Below are 15,868 nucleotides of genomic sequence, written 5' to 3'. Positions count from 1 at the left end.
GTTCCTGCAGTAGACAAATATTGCGCCTCCTTAATATATACTCGTCACTGCGTGTTAACAAAACTACCTGCTCTGAATTTCTGGCCTTGTGGCGGTCAGTTTTTCAGGACAAGTAGCCATAATGAGAAAGTGAAGCATCCGAACACCCACATAGAATCACACTCGTCAGGTGGTTAGGAAAATAGCGAGCTGAAAGAAACCTCAAACTTGAAATGGCGACCGCGTGGTATTGCATTGCACGAGGTCTTATCGCTACACCACCAAAAAATACCTTCAAAGGCTAGCAAGTGTTGTCGCGTGTGCAATGCAAATTTGATAATGTAGGTTTCGGCGATAAGGAATTTTGGGCGCGAACCCTGTCCAATGGATGAACGAGCACCTGCCGTTTGCCGGCTTGCATGCATGGCGTCTCGACAAGCGTTGTAAGGGGCAAATTACACCTGCGCAGAGTCAGCGGCGCTGCATGCTGCGATAGGGATTATGGCGAGTACTTGACCTGTTTTCTTTTCACGCAACGTGTAGCGGGCTGGGGAAAAAAGAATTACCTCAATAATCTGCAGTGCGTCGTCTGTGCCGCTGACTCTGCGCAGGTGTAATTTGCCCCTAATGATTGCGATACTGAAAGGCTTGGCGAAATATTATTGGATAACAGGGAGGGTGATATGTGAGCGTATCAGTGTTTATGGTGTGGGAGGTGAGGAATTTTTTCCTGGTTCGTGTATATTTTGGTTTCTGTTCTTGGTATGTGTGTGTGTGTGTGTGTGTGTGTGTGTGTGTGTGTGTGAGTATGTGTGTGTGTGTGTGTGTGTGTGTGTGTGTGTGTATGTGTGTGTGGGTGTGTGTGTGTCCTGTTTGATTCTCTCCCACTTTCTTTACTTTTTTGTTCTGTTGTTTTATTCATTCTTCGTAAAGAGAGAGAGAGAGAGAGAGAGAGAGAGAGAGAGAGAGAGAGAGAGAGAGAGAGAGAGAGAGAGAGAGAGAGAGAGAGAGAGAGAGAGAGAGAGAAAAGAGAGAGAGATTACCATTAAACTAAACTTAGCAAAAAACAATATTGCGATATATTTTGTACCCCGACAAAAGTCAAGTTCGCAGTGATGCTTCTTTAATGGCATAGAAAGTTCAAACACAAACGATACGGGAATGCACGTGTTGTAGGGGTATGACATTGGTCACAATCATTGTTTTGCTAAGTTTATTTTCCATGTTTACATCAGTTTAGTTTGTTACAAACCTACTTCGTCTTCCTTTCTTCTGCATTTCTGTTTGTCACTGTCTCAAGAATACCCATCAGTCAATACACACACTGTTCCTTCCTCGCCCCAACAAAACCTAAATTGACATTCAGCGGAGACAGACGCCGGAAAACTCGCTCCGTAACTTACTCACCGATCCATAGAGCGCCATTCAGTATTTGTGAAGACTTTCAGTCGAAAGTGACGGCTAAATTATTAGGCACCAGCTTCAGTTGTCATGGATGTCTACATGACTTTTTTCCCTGAGAGAGAGAGAGAGAGAGAGAGAGAGAGAGAGAGAGAGAGAGGGGGGAGGGGGAGAGCGTGCGCTTGCTTGTGTGTGTGCGCGTTAAAATGATGTTAAAGGGTCGTAAGAGAGCACATAAAAACACATTTAAACAGATAACGTACAAAAACACTGTGGTCAACACACACATACACGAACGCACGCACGCACGTACGCACAAACACACACACACACACACACACACACACACACACACACACACATACACACACACACACACACCGTCAATCCCTGTGAGAAGGAAGTCGCGCTCTCACAGGAAGTCGCGCACTTTTCACGTGCAAAACAAAGTGAAAGCGACAAACCAGAATATACACACACGCACGCGTGCGCTCTGAAACATCTATCGGGATACACAAGCAACAACAGTCTGTTCGAAGGAAGAGTACTCAGTTAACTCCCTGAGAGAGAGAGAGAGAGAGAGAGAGAGAGAGAGAGAGAGAGAGAGAGAGAGAGAGATCATCACGGAACTAGGGAAAAATCAATCCTGGGGGACTAGATCAATGATCTAACTGTCTAGTCTTGTCGTACGAGTGTCAACAATGAACGGAGAATGAGAGATACACGAAAGAGTTCAAGTGAGAGAAAAAAAACCACCCAACAATAATACCCAATATTGACGGACTGTGTGATGATATCTTCTGCTATGGTCTGTTGAGACAGTGATATCAAATTCGAGACCGGAGGTCGAGATTTTGATATTACTGTTGAAGAAGTTATCATCACACAGTCAGTCAATGTTAGATATATTGCTAATTCTCTGGACATTTTGTATTTACTGTAAAGAAATTACAAAAGTATTTGTCTCAGTTTTGGCTGTTCCATATTCCTCCCTCTGATTAATATTTCTTTTTGTTCACTCAGGCTTTTCTTGTACTTTTCAGTATTTTAGAATGTCTTTCCTTTCAAAAAGTTTTTAGTCACTTGCTCAACTAAATTCTGGGATAATTACATTTTCATATATATTTGTTTGTTTTTAAATTTAGGTGTTTTTGTTTTTGAAGTGGGGAAGCAATAAAGAGGTCGTCGATATCAAAACTGATATCGACGGAAATGTCGTCGATATCACTTTTGCACTGAGCTCAGTTTTGCCCAATTGACCAATGGAAATCCACGTAACATATGAAATAGCAATATTGGGTTCTGTTATATTATATTGCGCTGCGGATGTAAATCATTGCGCCTATCGTGAGAATACGTTTTGTCGTTTGGCATTATACTTGATTCCTATTTTGGGGTTATTTAGTGGCGTAATAACGACTTCGTTGTTCTGCCTTCGTGCACGATATATATGTGTGGGATTAACTCATAAACTCTGTGTTTTTCTTTCCTTGAAAACGTTTCTGACACGTCCCCTCGGACATTTTTAACTTTTCAAAGGAGATCAGGATTTTTCATAAGATTTGCAGCAACAAGTGTGAACAGATAGGATTTATTTTTTATTTTTTATTTCTTCGCTTTGATAGACCCAAATTTAAACAGTTTTAAACACGGATACCACAATGTCAACTGAGGAAGTAAACAACGTTTGAAAGGTTCAATGGACATGAAAACCTACCAGTTGAGGGAAAGTTGGTACAAAGTCTGCCATGTGAACCGCACTTAACAACCAACCAACCCTTGCAAACGGTCATTTCATTTAGCACAGGTTAGAACCAGAATTTGAATTTGATACACGCAATCCTTTCATTTGAACACATTCAAATGACATGCAGCCTTGATGTTTTTTGTGCAGACTGATTCTTTTTTCGAATGTTCGTAAGGGGCAGAATATACCTGCGCAGTTTCAGCGGCACAGACGACGCACTGCATATTATTGATGCTGCGACAGGGATTATGACGAGTACTTGGCCTGTTTTCCTTTCACGCAACGTGTAGCGGGCTGGGATAATCTGCAGTGCGTCGTCTGTCCTGCTGAAGTTACATAGGTGAGCGCCAGGCCTAACTGACATCAACGTCAATCTGCTCACTTAATTCTGCACAAAGTTCCCACTAAGCACAGAAAGCAGCTAAGTTGTAAATGTTAAAGAGATACGACACCGACAAAACAAAACAAACGTCTCTTCTTGACCCACTCTTCCAAAGTTAACTCTCTGACGTGAAAAGCAAAGCAAAAATCTAGAAGACGTCATAACGCGGACAATGACGTCATAACGCGGACAATGACGTCATCACGTAACAAATCTATTACTTCTTTTTGCATGATAAACCGACAAAGAATTTCGAAAACAAACTTTGTCTCGGTGAATTTGACATAATTTTCAGCAGAAGAAATTTCGGGTTTTGTGCATGCATCAGTGTCGTTTGCCATTAAGTATGTGCGCGCGTAGTTAGTATGCTTTTATCATTTGTTAAGCCATGGACATATTATGTCTGGTGAAGCACATGTTTGCTTTCACGGGAAATAATGCATCTTTAGATTTGTATTTGAAATTTACCGGCGCACAAAATATTATCGATTTATTATCGTATGAGATCCGTTGAACGTTGCTAGAGGGTAGCTACTTGTGAGAAGAATCTTACAAGAAGGCTGTCACGACAAAGTTATTATTATTTTGTTTTATTTTTTTATTTTTATTATTTTTTTTTTACATCATGAAAGCTTAGGGAAAATGGCATAAAGTTAACAAGGAGTGTATTGATTTTATTGTACACAAGATACATACAGGAATGTGTCGTATGATGTGAAATGTTGTACTTTTAAATTGTCACAGTGATGGGGGGGAAAAGCAGAAAAAGAAAGACTGTGAGTGACTGAGACAGCGTTATTCCTTTTTTTCTCGCGAAGAAAAGGATGAAAAGAAATGTTCTTCGCTGAGAAACCCCCCCTCGGTATTTACACAGATATTTTTTTGTGCAGACAAAGCGAACGCTTTTTGTGTGTGGCTCGTTTTCTTTCTCAAGTTTCTTCTGCTTTTATGTACGTTTTGTATCATTTTCGTTTAGTTTTGCGTGGGGAGTTTATTTCATTTTGCAAGAGATTACTGTGGCTCCTTTCCGAGGAGATCCAGACTTGTTTTTGTTGTCGTTCTTGTGCAGTTGCGAAAAACGTGTACAATAGTAGCAACAGACAAAAAGTGCAAGAACTTAACTCATTCCATGGAGACCGCCTTTCAGAATGGATGTTAAGACACGAGTGTTTGGGGAAACAGTAGAACCTGACTCAGACAGATGGTGACGTTTGTTCAAGTCTTTATCCCCCCCGGTGTCTTGCCTGTTCCTTTGATGTTCCAACCCCCTTTCTTCTTTTGCCCCCCCCCCCCCTCCCCGTCTTTTAAGCCTTGGTCTAAAACCAGCATTTGGCAGAAGACCAAACGCAATTAGCTACGGAACCAGTCAAAGACGTTTCTTGGCTGTGAAGACGCCGCGAAAGCACTGTCAAAACTGGTTAAAGTTTTCGTTCCTGTGAAATGCGAGTCACAGGAAGCGTATGCAAGACAGAACGAAAAGCCACCGGAAGCGTACCAAAAGACAGCATCAGGCGAAGAAGGCCATAGAAAGTGAGAAGAGGCAGTGGAAAGTAACAGGGGGGTACGAACAGTAACAGTTGTTGATCGTATACACGCCGTCTTGAAACCAGGAGCCAGCGTGGGTTGGACAAAGGGGTGCAGGCGTAATAAAGAAAGTGAGAAAGCTTGAGTGTACTTGCATCAATGGGTGGGGGTCGCCACCGCCTTCTGAGAAACCCACCTGTCGGCCGTAGCCACTTACATGTGAAAACGGAGGTTTTAAGAGCGTGCCGTGTTCCTCCCGACTTCATCACTAATTCAGCCTTTTGTCCAGTTTCGTAGGCTCCATGTTTCGATGTTGTCAGTGGACGTGACTTGAGAAAATTGCTGTTTTAATGCGTTGATTTAATTGGCGTTGTTTCGTCTCTTGGTCAAGTTTCATTGTCGTCAGTGGACGTGAGTTGAGTAATTGACAGTTTTGATGCGACAGAATATTTTGTTTCGAAGTGAATATTAGCTTTAACGTTTGCCCACTTTCCTCTCGACACCATCGTTGATTGAACCTTGTTCGTTTATTTGCCAAGTTTCGTTGTTGCCAGTGGAAGTAAATTGGAAAATGTACGGTTTTCATGCGGCAGAATTTTTAGTTTGTAAGTGAATTATGGCTTTTTATTCTCCTGTGTCATACCAACCTGCTTTCGATTTTTTTTCACGAGACGCCGTGGAAAATCCTGACGGTAGAGTCGTCATTACAGACATTACTTGTCACGAAGCTTAAGGAGCTGATAATGTCAACATGTCTTTGTTGATAACATTGACATTTTGTTCTTGAGTTCGGGATTGGATGCGTACGAAGACACCTTAGCGTGAAATGTTACCAAACAGATATGGTACATGCTGTGTTGCCTCATACTCCTCCGTGAAGGTGACATCGAGATCTTGAAAACACAGTGAACGAGACCGCTTTCTAGGAGTGAGGGCAGGACTTCTTTCATATAGACGTATGCTGTTTCTATAGAGCAGTCATTGAAAACAGATCCTGTTTGGGAACATGCGCTCGTAGCTCTGCAAATAAGCTTAATTCCCAAGAAGTTGCTGCAGAAAATAACCATAATTCCAAACAAATTGCTGCAGAAAATAACCTTAATTCCAAACAAGTTGCTGCAGAATGTAAAGGAGCTCCAATGCTTACAAAGTTCATTCAAGTGAGAACAAAGACTTTTCGATCAGTTGGTACCATGATAATGTGCAGTGGTTAACAAAGACTTCCAATTCAGTTGGTACCATATTGTGCCGTGGTTAACAAAGACTTTTCATTCTGTTGGTACCATATTTTGCCGTGGTTAACAAAGACTTTTCATTCTGTTGGTACCATATTGTGCCGTGGTTAACAAAGACTTTTCATTCTGTTGGTACCATATTGTGCCGTGGTTAACAAAGACTTTTCATTCTGTTGGTACCATATTTTGCCGTTAGTTCCCCCGGCGTCGCCTGAAGGAAGGCGAGCAACAGAACACTGATCAAAGACCAGGATCTTCTAGTGCCAGAGTCGGTGCCAGAGCATCAAAGACCAATTCTCGACGGCTCTTCTTGGGAGCTGTGCAAATTGTCTTTCCCTTTCTTTCTTTGTGAGATATTTTTGAATTAAACTGGTCAGCAATTTTGAAAGTCTGGCAGAGCGATTGTCTCCGCTGTAAATATAGACTCTTGTCTTTCATCTTGCGTAATTGAGAAGGGTGGAAAGTTTCATCTTCGTTCTGTCTGCTCTGTTTCAGTGTCTGTGTGGAGACGCGGAGTCAGCGGCTGTGGATGTGAGTATTTGATTTCTTTTGCAATCATTGTTGTCTGTGTGTGTGTTTGTGTGGACACAGGTTTGGGCAAGATTGTCTGACGTCGAAATCACAGTCTCTGTCCACTGTGTTGACCTTACCTTCTGGGCTTGTTGATGAATTATATTTTTTTAAACTCGATATCTCAGTCTCACCTATTTTGTTGAATTCACATGTTTAGCTCATCCTGCACTTGATTACTTTAATTTGTTGAAACTCGAATCTGTTGTTTTTTTGCGAGTGCATGAAGGTCTCTCCCTTTATACATTTAAAACATGTACTTTTATTCTTCCTCTGCTTAGAACGTGACATTTGGATTTGTTTCGATTTCTTTGGTTTTTCTATGGCTGAATTTTCTCGTGTGGTGAATAATTTACACGGAAAAGCACTGCAAGCAATCAGAAGGTGACCAGGAATCGCATTTTTTTTAACAGTTTCGTATAGACTGCACTTTGCTAAACACAGCTGATTTCGGAACATGCGTGTAAGTTTGAAATTTGTTGTGCTCAAATCAAATCAAATCAAATTAAAGGCAGAGTAAGCCTCCCGTAAACCATCACAGATACGGTCAGGCTTTTACACACAGTACAAACACCATTTCATTTAAACACTCACCAATTGAGAACATCCTAGGTGCCCTCCGTAAAGAGCGAACAATTTTCAAAGAATTTATTTTTGCGTGGTTTATCTTACCCCTGAGCCATCGTGAACCCGTGTGATCCAGTTTTCCCTTTTCACAATGCAGTCGTCATAGTTAGTCATTTGAATGCGACTCGACGTGAGCTTATCTACAATAGCACGTTTTTTTTATGCACGAAACAACGGCTGTGGTTCACAAGAACTCTAGCGATGGCTTTTGACTGTTGAGAGGAACGGCGATTTGCACTGATAAACCGGCCGTCGTCTGCTACGACCCTTGCGTGACCCTGCTTCCGGGCTTTTCTTTTTTTAAACTTTCACAACTTCGAATTGTTCTGATCTTGTCTTGATGAAAAACGAATTCTTTTATGATTAAAGAATGTTTGTGTAACAAGCTGTCAATTTATTATTTAGATTTTAAAAGTTAGGTCTAGCGCAAAAACGAGGCGCCGTTGTTGTTAACGGAACAAGTCTACGAAAATAAATTCTTTGAAAATGTCTCACGCTCGACAGAAAGCAGCCAGGATGTTTCCGTTCGGTGAGCGTTCAAATGGAAGTATGCTTGTACTGTATTTAGACGCTCGGGGAGCTCTGTGATGGTTTACGGGAGGCTTACTGTGCCTTTAACTTTTGTTATCTCAAGCATGAGAAACATCTAGTTTGTAAACGTAAGACGTCTTTTGTACAATGTTTATACAGGACAGTCAAACCTGTCTATAACGACAACCCAAAAATGTTCGTTTAGACAGGTAGTCGTTTACATTGAATAAAGCTTGTCGGGGATCCTTTGCCATGACAATGACAATGACAGTGACAATGACAATGACAATTCTTTATTTAACGAGGGAACTAGATTAAGCAGTGGTCTGCTTTTTAACATCTAGCCCTCGCCCTAGAGGTGGTCGCTGTGAGCAGGTGGTCGTTATCGAGAGGCGGTCGTTATCGAGAGGCGGTCGTTATCGAGAGGCGGTCGTTATCGAGAGGCGGTCGTTCTCGAGAGGTGGTCGCCAGGGCAGGTTCGACTGCATATTTCTTTGGGAGCCAAGGAAGGATAGCTTGGAAGTTTTAGAGAATCACCACATCATGTCCCAAATAGTTTCTTAGACTGGGGACCAACAAAAAACCCACAAATAGACAAGACTAGATAAGGATAGCATGACCGCTAGGTTACTTTTTGATCACCGATTTATCTAACCACAGCCGCTTGGAATAAACAAGAGCCATTTACGACCACGACGCCTCTCTCATGCACGTAGCCGAACACTTTTACAGTCACCTAGGTGTGAGACAATAAGCATGCGACTCGACAACCTCCCTACCATAAACCGCGGAGCTCCACAACCCCCTGAGTGACCGGGGATCTACAGCGAAGAAGTTTACGACAGGCAGAAAGGGTGACAACTCGGATGTAAGCAAACACTCAGCGAACGGTCACGAGTGCTTGGAGTTCTTTGAACCGTATGGCGTCGTTTCGGTTGTTGCTGAGGTTGAGGTACGTTGGGGAGCCCTTGACCTGTTTGCCGTATGATAAAAATTAGTTTGAGGTAGAAGAGCGGGGGTGGTGTTAAAGTGTCGTTGAGGGCCGTTCTGTACATCCGGTGTTGAATTTGTGTTGGAGAAAGTATTTCGTTGCCGTAATTGGAAATTTGATTTCAGAACAAGAGTAGTCGTGAATTATTGTCTTGTGTTATTGCTTTCTTTAGTGATATGTTATCAAGGTTAATCATTCTCTCTATTTGATATTGGTGTTGGTCATGACGTCATTTCCGGTACTTTGAGTATGCTCTTAACGTGCCAGACGCGGATAAAGTGGTCAGCGTCACTTAGTCCTTGCTTCATTTTGTCGGTGTCTTTGGTTACAGGATTTTTTACTTTATTTTAGTACCAGCATTTGAAAACATTGACGCCAATCTCTCTCTATAAGCTGAATGAAAACATTGACGCCAATCTCTCTCTATAAGCTGAATGAAAACAAATGCTATCCATTGTCCTAAATACGGCCTTTTTCTTGTATTATATATATATTTCCGGGAGAAGGAGAAGTAAAAAGAATGTGGTGTGAGAATTTTATAACTAGCTCGTACCCCAACATTTTCATTTCTCTCTCTATATCCACAGGTAAACCTTTATTTCATGCTTCGGCCATAAAGCCTGTCCAGCGCGACGTCTCCCACTTAGTGTGTTGTCTCTTCGCACTCAGGTCCCCCCGCTTGCACTTAAATCACTCAGAGATAGGTACGACAGAAAGCGAGGGGTATAGGTGGATTGTATTGTACCGCACCTACAATTAACATCCTTTAACCGTTGCTCCGGACATTCTCAATAGGTCAACGGGGGTGGTCGGCTTTTGTTGGTGGATCAGTGGTCAAACGGGCGGTTGTCACTCTGCCCCTCCCCCTTCCCCCCTGTTTTATTGACACAACCACATACGTATTCTCTCTCTCTCTCTTTCTCTATCTCCTTGTTAAATAAATTTCAATTCTCTCTTTCTCTCTCTCTCTCTCTCTCTCTCTCTCTCTCTCTCTCTCTCTCTCTCTCTCTCTCTCTCTCTCTCTCTCTCCCTCCCTCTCCCTCTCTCTCTCTCCCTCTCTCTCTCTCTTTCTCTCTCTCTCTCTTTCTCTCTCTCTCTCTCTCGCTCTCTCTCTCTCTCTCTCTCTCTCTCTCTCTCTCTCTCTCTCTCTCTCTCTCTCTCTCTCTCTCTCTCTCTCTCTCTCTCTCTCTCTCTCTCTCTCTCTCTCTCTCGCTCCCTTCCCTTCCCATCTCCCCTGCCCCTTCCCTCCTTCTCCCCTGACCTAGACTCTTCAAAAAAAAGTTAAGGATCACTTTTTTTACAAGCACGCCACACAAAACAGACAAGATGGAATTCTTTTATTTTGTTAAAATTATATAATTGAACAACCAAGGAGTAATGACAAACAAAGCAAAGATCGAGTCCGGGCTGTTGGCTGGCCACAGCATCCTGCTGACCCTGGCCTGCTGGATGAAGGTGTTTACAGCTACAGAGCGATGGGGAGGTGCGTTGTCATCCTGAAGAATCGCACGAGGGCCGATCGCTTGGAGGGCTGGAACGACCAGGGGTTGCAGGATCTCATGCTGGTAGCGGACACCGATCAAGTTGCCCACTACATGGTACAGAGGTGTCCTTAGACGTGTGCTGATCCCTCCCCAGACCATCACAGAGCCTCCGCCTAGACGCTGTCGTTCCAGAACAGCGCCTTCTGCGAAGCGCTCTCCGCGAGGCCTCCACACTCTGATGCGACCATCAGCATGTTCCAAGCAAAAGCGGGACTCATCTGTAAACAACACCTGAGCCCACTGCTGACGTTGCCACCTCACATGTTGAGTGCACCAGGCTCGGCGAGCTGCTCGGTGATTAGCAGTCAGGGTTGTTCCCTTGCACGCAAGCCCAAGTTGCGGTAAGCGGTTTCGGATCGTCTGACCACTAACAACAGTGTTGGTGGTAGCTTGTAGGTGTTGCCTAATGTTGTTTGCCGTAGCCATTTTTAAGTATTATGTCGATGTCTATTTTTTTGGCATTTTTTTATAATTAGATCCGTTTTTTCAACCGATCCTTAACTTTTTTTGAAGAGTGTACTCTCTCTCTCTCTCTTTCTCTCTCGCTGCCCTCCCTCCCAATCTCCACACTACTCCTCTCCCTTCTCCTCCCTGACCCTTTCCCTCTCTCTCGCGCTCCCCTCCCTCCCTCCCCATCTCACCTCTTTCCCTCCCTCCCCCCCCCCCCTTCACCCGCCCGCCCTCCATCAAGTTGTAATCGATGGATTGTCCAGCGCGGAGAAAGAACCCTTTACCCCAGTGTCCAGTAGCCTTGGTCAGTCGTGCTGTTGCCCCCGCCTTGACCATCTGCGCGAGAGGCTTAGTCCGGTGTTCGTTGTGATTCGGAGAGCGAGTGTCCGCGGTGTGGATATCCAATGGAATTGTGTCTGTGATGGAGTGTGCTGTCTTGTGTCGGCGTCAAGTCGGGAAGTGATACATCTTTTTTTGCTGGAAGAAAGTTTTGGATTTCTTTCTTCATGCATAGGGGTGGTGTTTTCCTTCGCGAGGTAGGAGCAATTTTGTTTGCTTGTATAGTCAATTTTTTCTGACTTATGATATATACGTTGATAGACGTAATTTATCTCTATCTCTCTCACTCTCTCTCTCTCTTTCTCTCTCTCTCTTTCTCTCTCCCCCTATGTCTCTGTCGGTTTCTCTCTGTCTCTCTGTCTGTCTTTCTTTCTCTGTCTCTGTCTCTATCCCTCTCTCTCTCTCTGTCTCTGTCTCTCTCTGTCTCTCTCTCTCTCTCTCTTTCTTTCTCTCTCTCTCTCTATCCCTCTCTCTCTCTGTCTCTGTCTCTGTCTGTCTCTGTCTCTCTCTCACACTCTTTCTTTCTCTCTCTCTCTCTCTCTCTCTCTCTCTCTCTCTCTGTCTACCACTCTCTGTCTATCTCTCTCTCTTTCTCTCTTTCTCTCAGTCTCTCTCTTTATGTGTCTCTCTGTCTCTGTCTCTGTCTGTCTCTCTGTCTCTGTCTCTCTCTGTCTCTCTCTGTCTCTGTCTCTGTCTCTCTCTCTCTCTCTCTCTCTCTCTCTCTCTCTCTCTCTCTCTCTCTCTCTCTCTCTCTCATGTGGCTTTTTTTTCAACAGACAGCTAAATCTGGTTACGGAAATTGTCCCGCCTGCATGTGTTCTTTCGTCTCAATCCAATTCCGCAGAAGTATATAGTTTGCATAGTATATTAGATTCTCTCTCTATTCATGTATTAGGTTATAAAATATGTAATTCATGTCCTTATAAACTCCATCTTTCAAAACATTCTTCAGATATTCTTTGTGACAGAGATATCAAAGTGTACTTGATCAAAATCTTCTAAATCTAAACACTTTTCACTCCCCCAGCGCCCCTCCCCCCCCCCCCCCCTGTTCCTTTTAATGCTGTCACTCTATAGTGGAAGCCCCTTTTAGGATACCCAATTTCATCCCGCCCCGCCCCCCCCAATACCCCCCCCCCCCACCCCCCCGCCCCTCTTTTAAGAACTTGTTTTTTTTCAGAATTCGTGTTCATAACGTCTGCAAATTTACCTCCATTAATTTTAAAGATTCCCATCGTTGTAAGACTTGATGATCTGAGATTTGTAGAGGTCATACAAGGGGGGTTCCACTGTCTAGTGTATACCCTACCTGTAACTGGCCCATCACCTGTCTAGTGTATACCCTACCTGTAACTGGCCCATCACCTGTCTAGTGTATACCCTACCTGTAACTGGCCCATCACCTGTCTAGTGTATACCCTACCTGTAACTGGCCCATCAACTGTCTAGTGTATACCCTACCTGTAACTGGCCCATCAACTGTCTAGTGTATACCCTACCTGTAACTGGCCCATCAACTGTCTAGTGTATACCCTACCTGTAACTGGCCCATCAACTGTCTAGTGTATACCCTACCTGTAACTGGCCCATCAACTGTCTAGTGTATACCCTACCTGTAACTGGCCCATCAACTGTCTAGTGTATACCCTACCTGTAACTGGCCCATCAACTGTCTTGTGTACACCCTACCTATAACTGGCTCATCACCTGTCTAGTGTATACCCTACCTGTAACTGGCCCATCAACTGTCTAGTGTATACCCTACCTGTAACTGGCCCATCACCTGTCTAGTGTATACCCTACCTGTAACTGGCCCATCACTGACACGACTGACTTACTAATGGGGGTTTCTCGCCCTTGCACGTACGCCGTCCTATCTTAGAGACATGTGGAGGCAGGGGGAAAATTAAATTTAACAATCCCCGCGTGGCTTTGTTTTATGACAGACCCTCCCTGATTGTGTCCAGCCGTTAAACGATCTCAAGTGGTCAGTTTATGGTCGTCAGCCGAGATGGGGGGGGGGGGGGGGGCGGCGGGGGAGGGTCAAGCGAGAGCCGGTTATCAACTTGTGGATTACTGGACACAACTCTCAGTGTCCAGTTTGTGTCCGGAGTGTTGACTCACGCACTGCTATCTCCCATAAATGACGGTCAAGCACCGTGTAAGATATCTGTAACAAAAATCAGGGGGCTGGTCGATGTGGTGGGAGATGTATCAGTATAATAAAACACAGGGGGCTGGTATAGTGGGAGATATAACGGTGACGAAACACAAGAGCTAGTGTATATATCAGGAGAGATAATATACATGTACAGTGGAACCCCCCTTGTTAAGATCCCCTAATTTAAGACTCCCTCCCTTTGTAAGACCTTGTTTTCTCAGACTTTCTGTTCATAACCTCTGTAAAATTACCCCCATTTTAATACTCCCTCCTTTTTAAGACCTTGTTTTCTCGGATTTTTGGAGGTCTTAAAAGGGGGGTTCCACTGTATAACATACACAGAGGCTGGTGTAGAGAGAGATAATAACTGTGACGAAACACAAGAGCTAGTGTATATATAGCAGGGGAGATATATATGTATATATATGTATCATCAAACACAGGGGGGTGGCGTCGTGATAGATACATGTATAACTATGACGAAACACAAGAGCTAGTGTATATGGCGAGGGAGTTATATATGTGACCAAACAGTGGTGTCAAAGTGATATGTGATGTGTGCTGACTTGGCTCAGAAGAAAGATGGGATCGTGCCTGTGAATGGAACCGTCCCCTTCGACGCAGGTATGATGCTGTTAAACTGTCTGTGAACATCGCTGACCCCCTCCCCCTCCCCCCCACCCCCCACCCCACCCCACCCCATATCTGCCCTGTCCACTACAAAATCAGAGAGAGACGCCATGTTCTGCTGCAACTGATCGTTTTTCAAGATCAGAACGATCATTTAGGGAAGAATGACATTACCAAGCTTTGTTTTAAAGCAACACGAACAAATTTCGTTGAGTATCTGCATAGCAAATTCCGTACTAATGTTTTTGGATGAAATGGGTTTAGTCAGAACCCACTGTGTTGCCGAAGGATGAATTTGTATCCTGAATACCTTGGGAGACAGATTTTGAAAAACAGGGATTTTCTGGGTGTTGATGTTGTCTGTCAAGGGTTTGAGATGCTATTTCAGTGAGCTTGGCTGACAAATCCTCAGGAATGCAAACCTTGTTTATGTATTTGTTTTGTTAACCTTATCGCTGTATCTTTGACTTCCTTAAAAGGTACATTCTTTCCAGGGTAAGATTTCATGTAAACCATGAAACACAGATCTGTAAGGCCACCCCTCCACTTGGAACCATACACAAAATCAACAGACTAGATGCCTTTTTTGATGAGTTGTGCATTTTTGCTAAATGTCAAATTGCAAACTTAAATCGGAAAGGAAGCAGTCAAGACATTGATTGTTGGTATGCGTCCAAGTGGAAGGATGTTCTTATCACATATACAAGCCTGGTGCTGTGTACATGATCGCCTTCACGGTCAAGATGACCTCTTCAATCTTTGAGTCGCAAAAAAAAAATCACGGTATTTTTTAATTTAATTTTTTAATTTCTTTTATAGGAGTGCTGGGTGGTTCTATCATTCTTTGTATGCCAAGAAACTTTAATTTACTTTGACAACTTCTATTCCAAGTTTTCCCTTTCTTCTCTTTCTCTCTTGTAATTTCTCTGATGGAGTTTGCCATTCATCTACAAAAATAACACAGGCATACACCTGCATGCTTGCTTCTGTCATATTGCTTTTATTAATTGTGTGTTGTTGTTTTTTCCTGATTTGACACCTGCGTCAGTTTTGTCTGGTTTTGTGTTTCCTTTTCTGTACGAGGAAAGACGTTAGGCAGAAAAGTAAGGAAATCAACTAGTGACAAAGATCAGGTCATAAGATTCTGAGCCTTCTGGAGCTCAAGCTACACAGTACTGAACAAGATAGATCCTTTGTGAGGTCAGCCCCAAAGAACTGAACAAAATAGCCTTCTGGAGCTCAAGCTACACAGTACTGAACAAGATAGATCCTTCTGGATGTCAAACCTCAAAGTACTGGACAAGATAGATCCTTCTGGAGCTCAAGCCACAAAGTACTGAACAAGATAGATCCTTCTGGAGGTCAAGCCACAAAGTACTGAACAAGATAGATCCTTCTAGAGCTCAAGCCACAAAGTACTGAACAAGATAGACCCTAGAGCTCAAGCCACAAAGTATTGAACAAGATAGAGCCTTCTGGAGCTCAACCACAAAGTACTGAACAATATAGAGCTTTCTGGAGGTCAAGCAACAAAGTACTGAACAAGATATAGCCTTTGTGAGGTCAGCCTTAAAAACTTAACAAGATAGAGCCTTCTGGGGCTCAAGCTACAAAGCACTGAACAAGATAGAGCCTTCTGGGGCTCAAGCTACAAAGTACTGAACAAAATAGATCCTTTTTGAGGTCAGTCTCAAAGAACTGAACCGTATGACAAGAGAGAGACATAGACACAAAAAGATGGACCGCGGGGGGATTTT

At 43.5% G+C, this 15,868-nt stretch overlaps 1 protein-coding gene across 2 annotated transcripts in view; it reads left to right on the top strand.

The window, feature by feature from the left end:
• Nucleotides 1-15,868, top strand: part of LOC138968327 (protocadherin-9-like) — an 88,529-nt gene that overhangs the window by 28,123 nt on the left and 44,538 nt on the right. For both annotated transcript variants that reach the window (XM_070340883.1, XM_070340884.1), the window contains exon 2: nt 6,764-6,799. The gene's annotated coding sequence lies outside the window, so the exon portion shown is untranslated. The remainder of the gene's footprint in view (nt 1-6,763; nt 6,800-15,868) is intronic.

The sequence above is a fragment of the Littorina saxatilis genome, linkage group LG6 (genome assembly GCF_037325665.1).
Source record: "Littorina saxatilis isolate snail1 linkage group LG6, US_GU_Lsax_2.0, whole genome shotgun sequence".
NCBI classification, from domain to species: domain Eukaryota; kingdom Metazoa; phylum Mollusca; class Gastropoda; order Littorinimorpha; family Littorinidae; genus Littorina; species Littorina saxatilis.
Note: the sequence above shows the minus strand (reverse complement) of the source record. Positions and strands in the feature narration are given on the sequence as shown.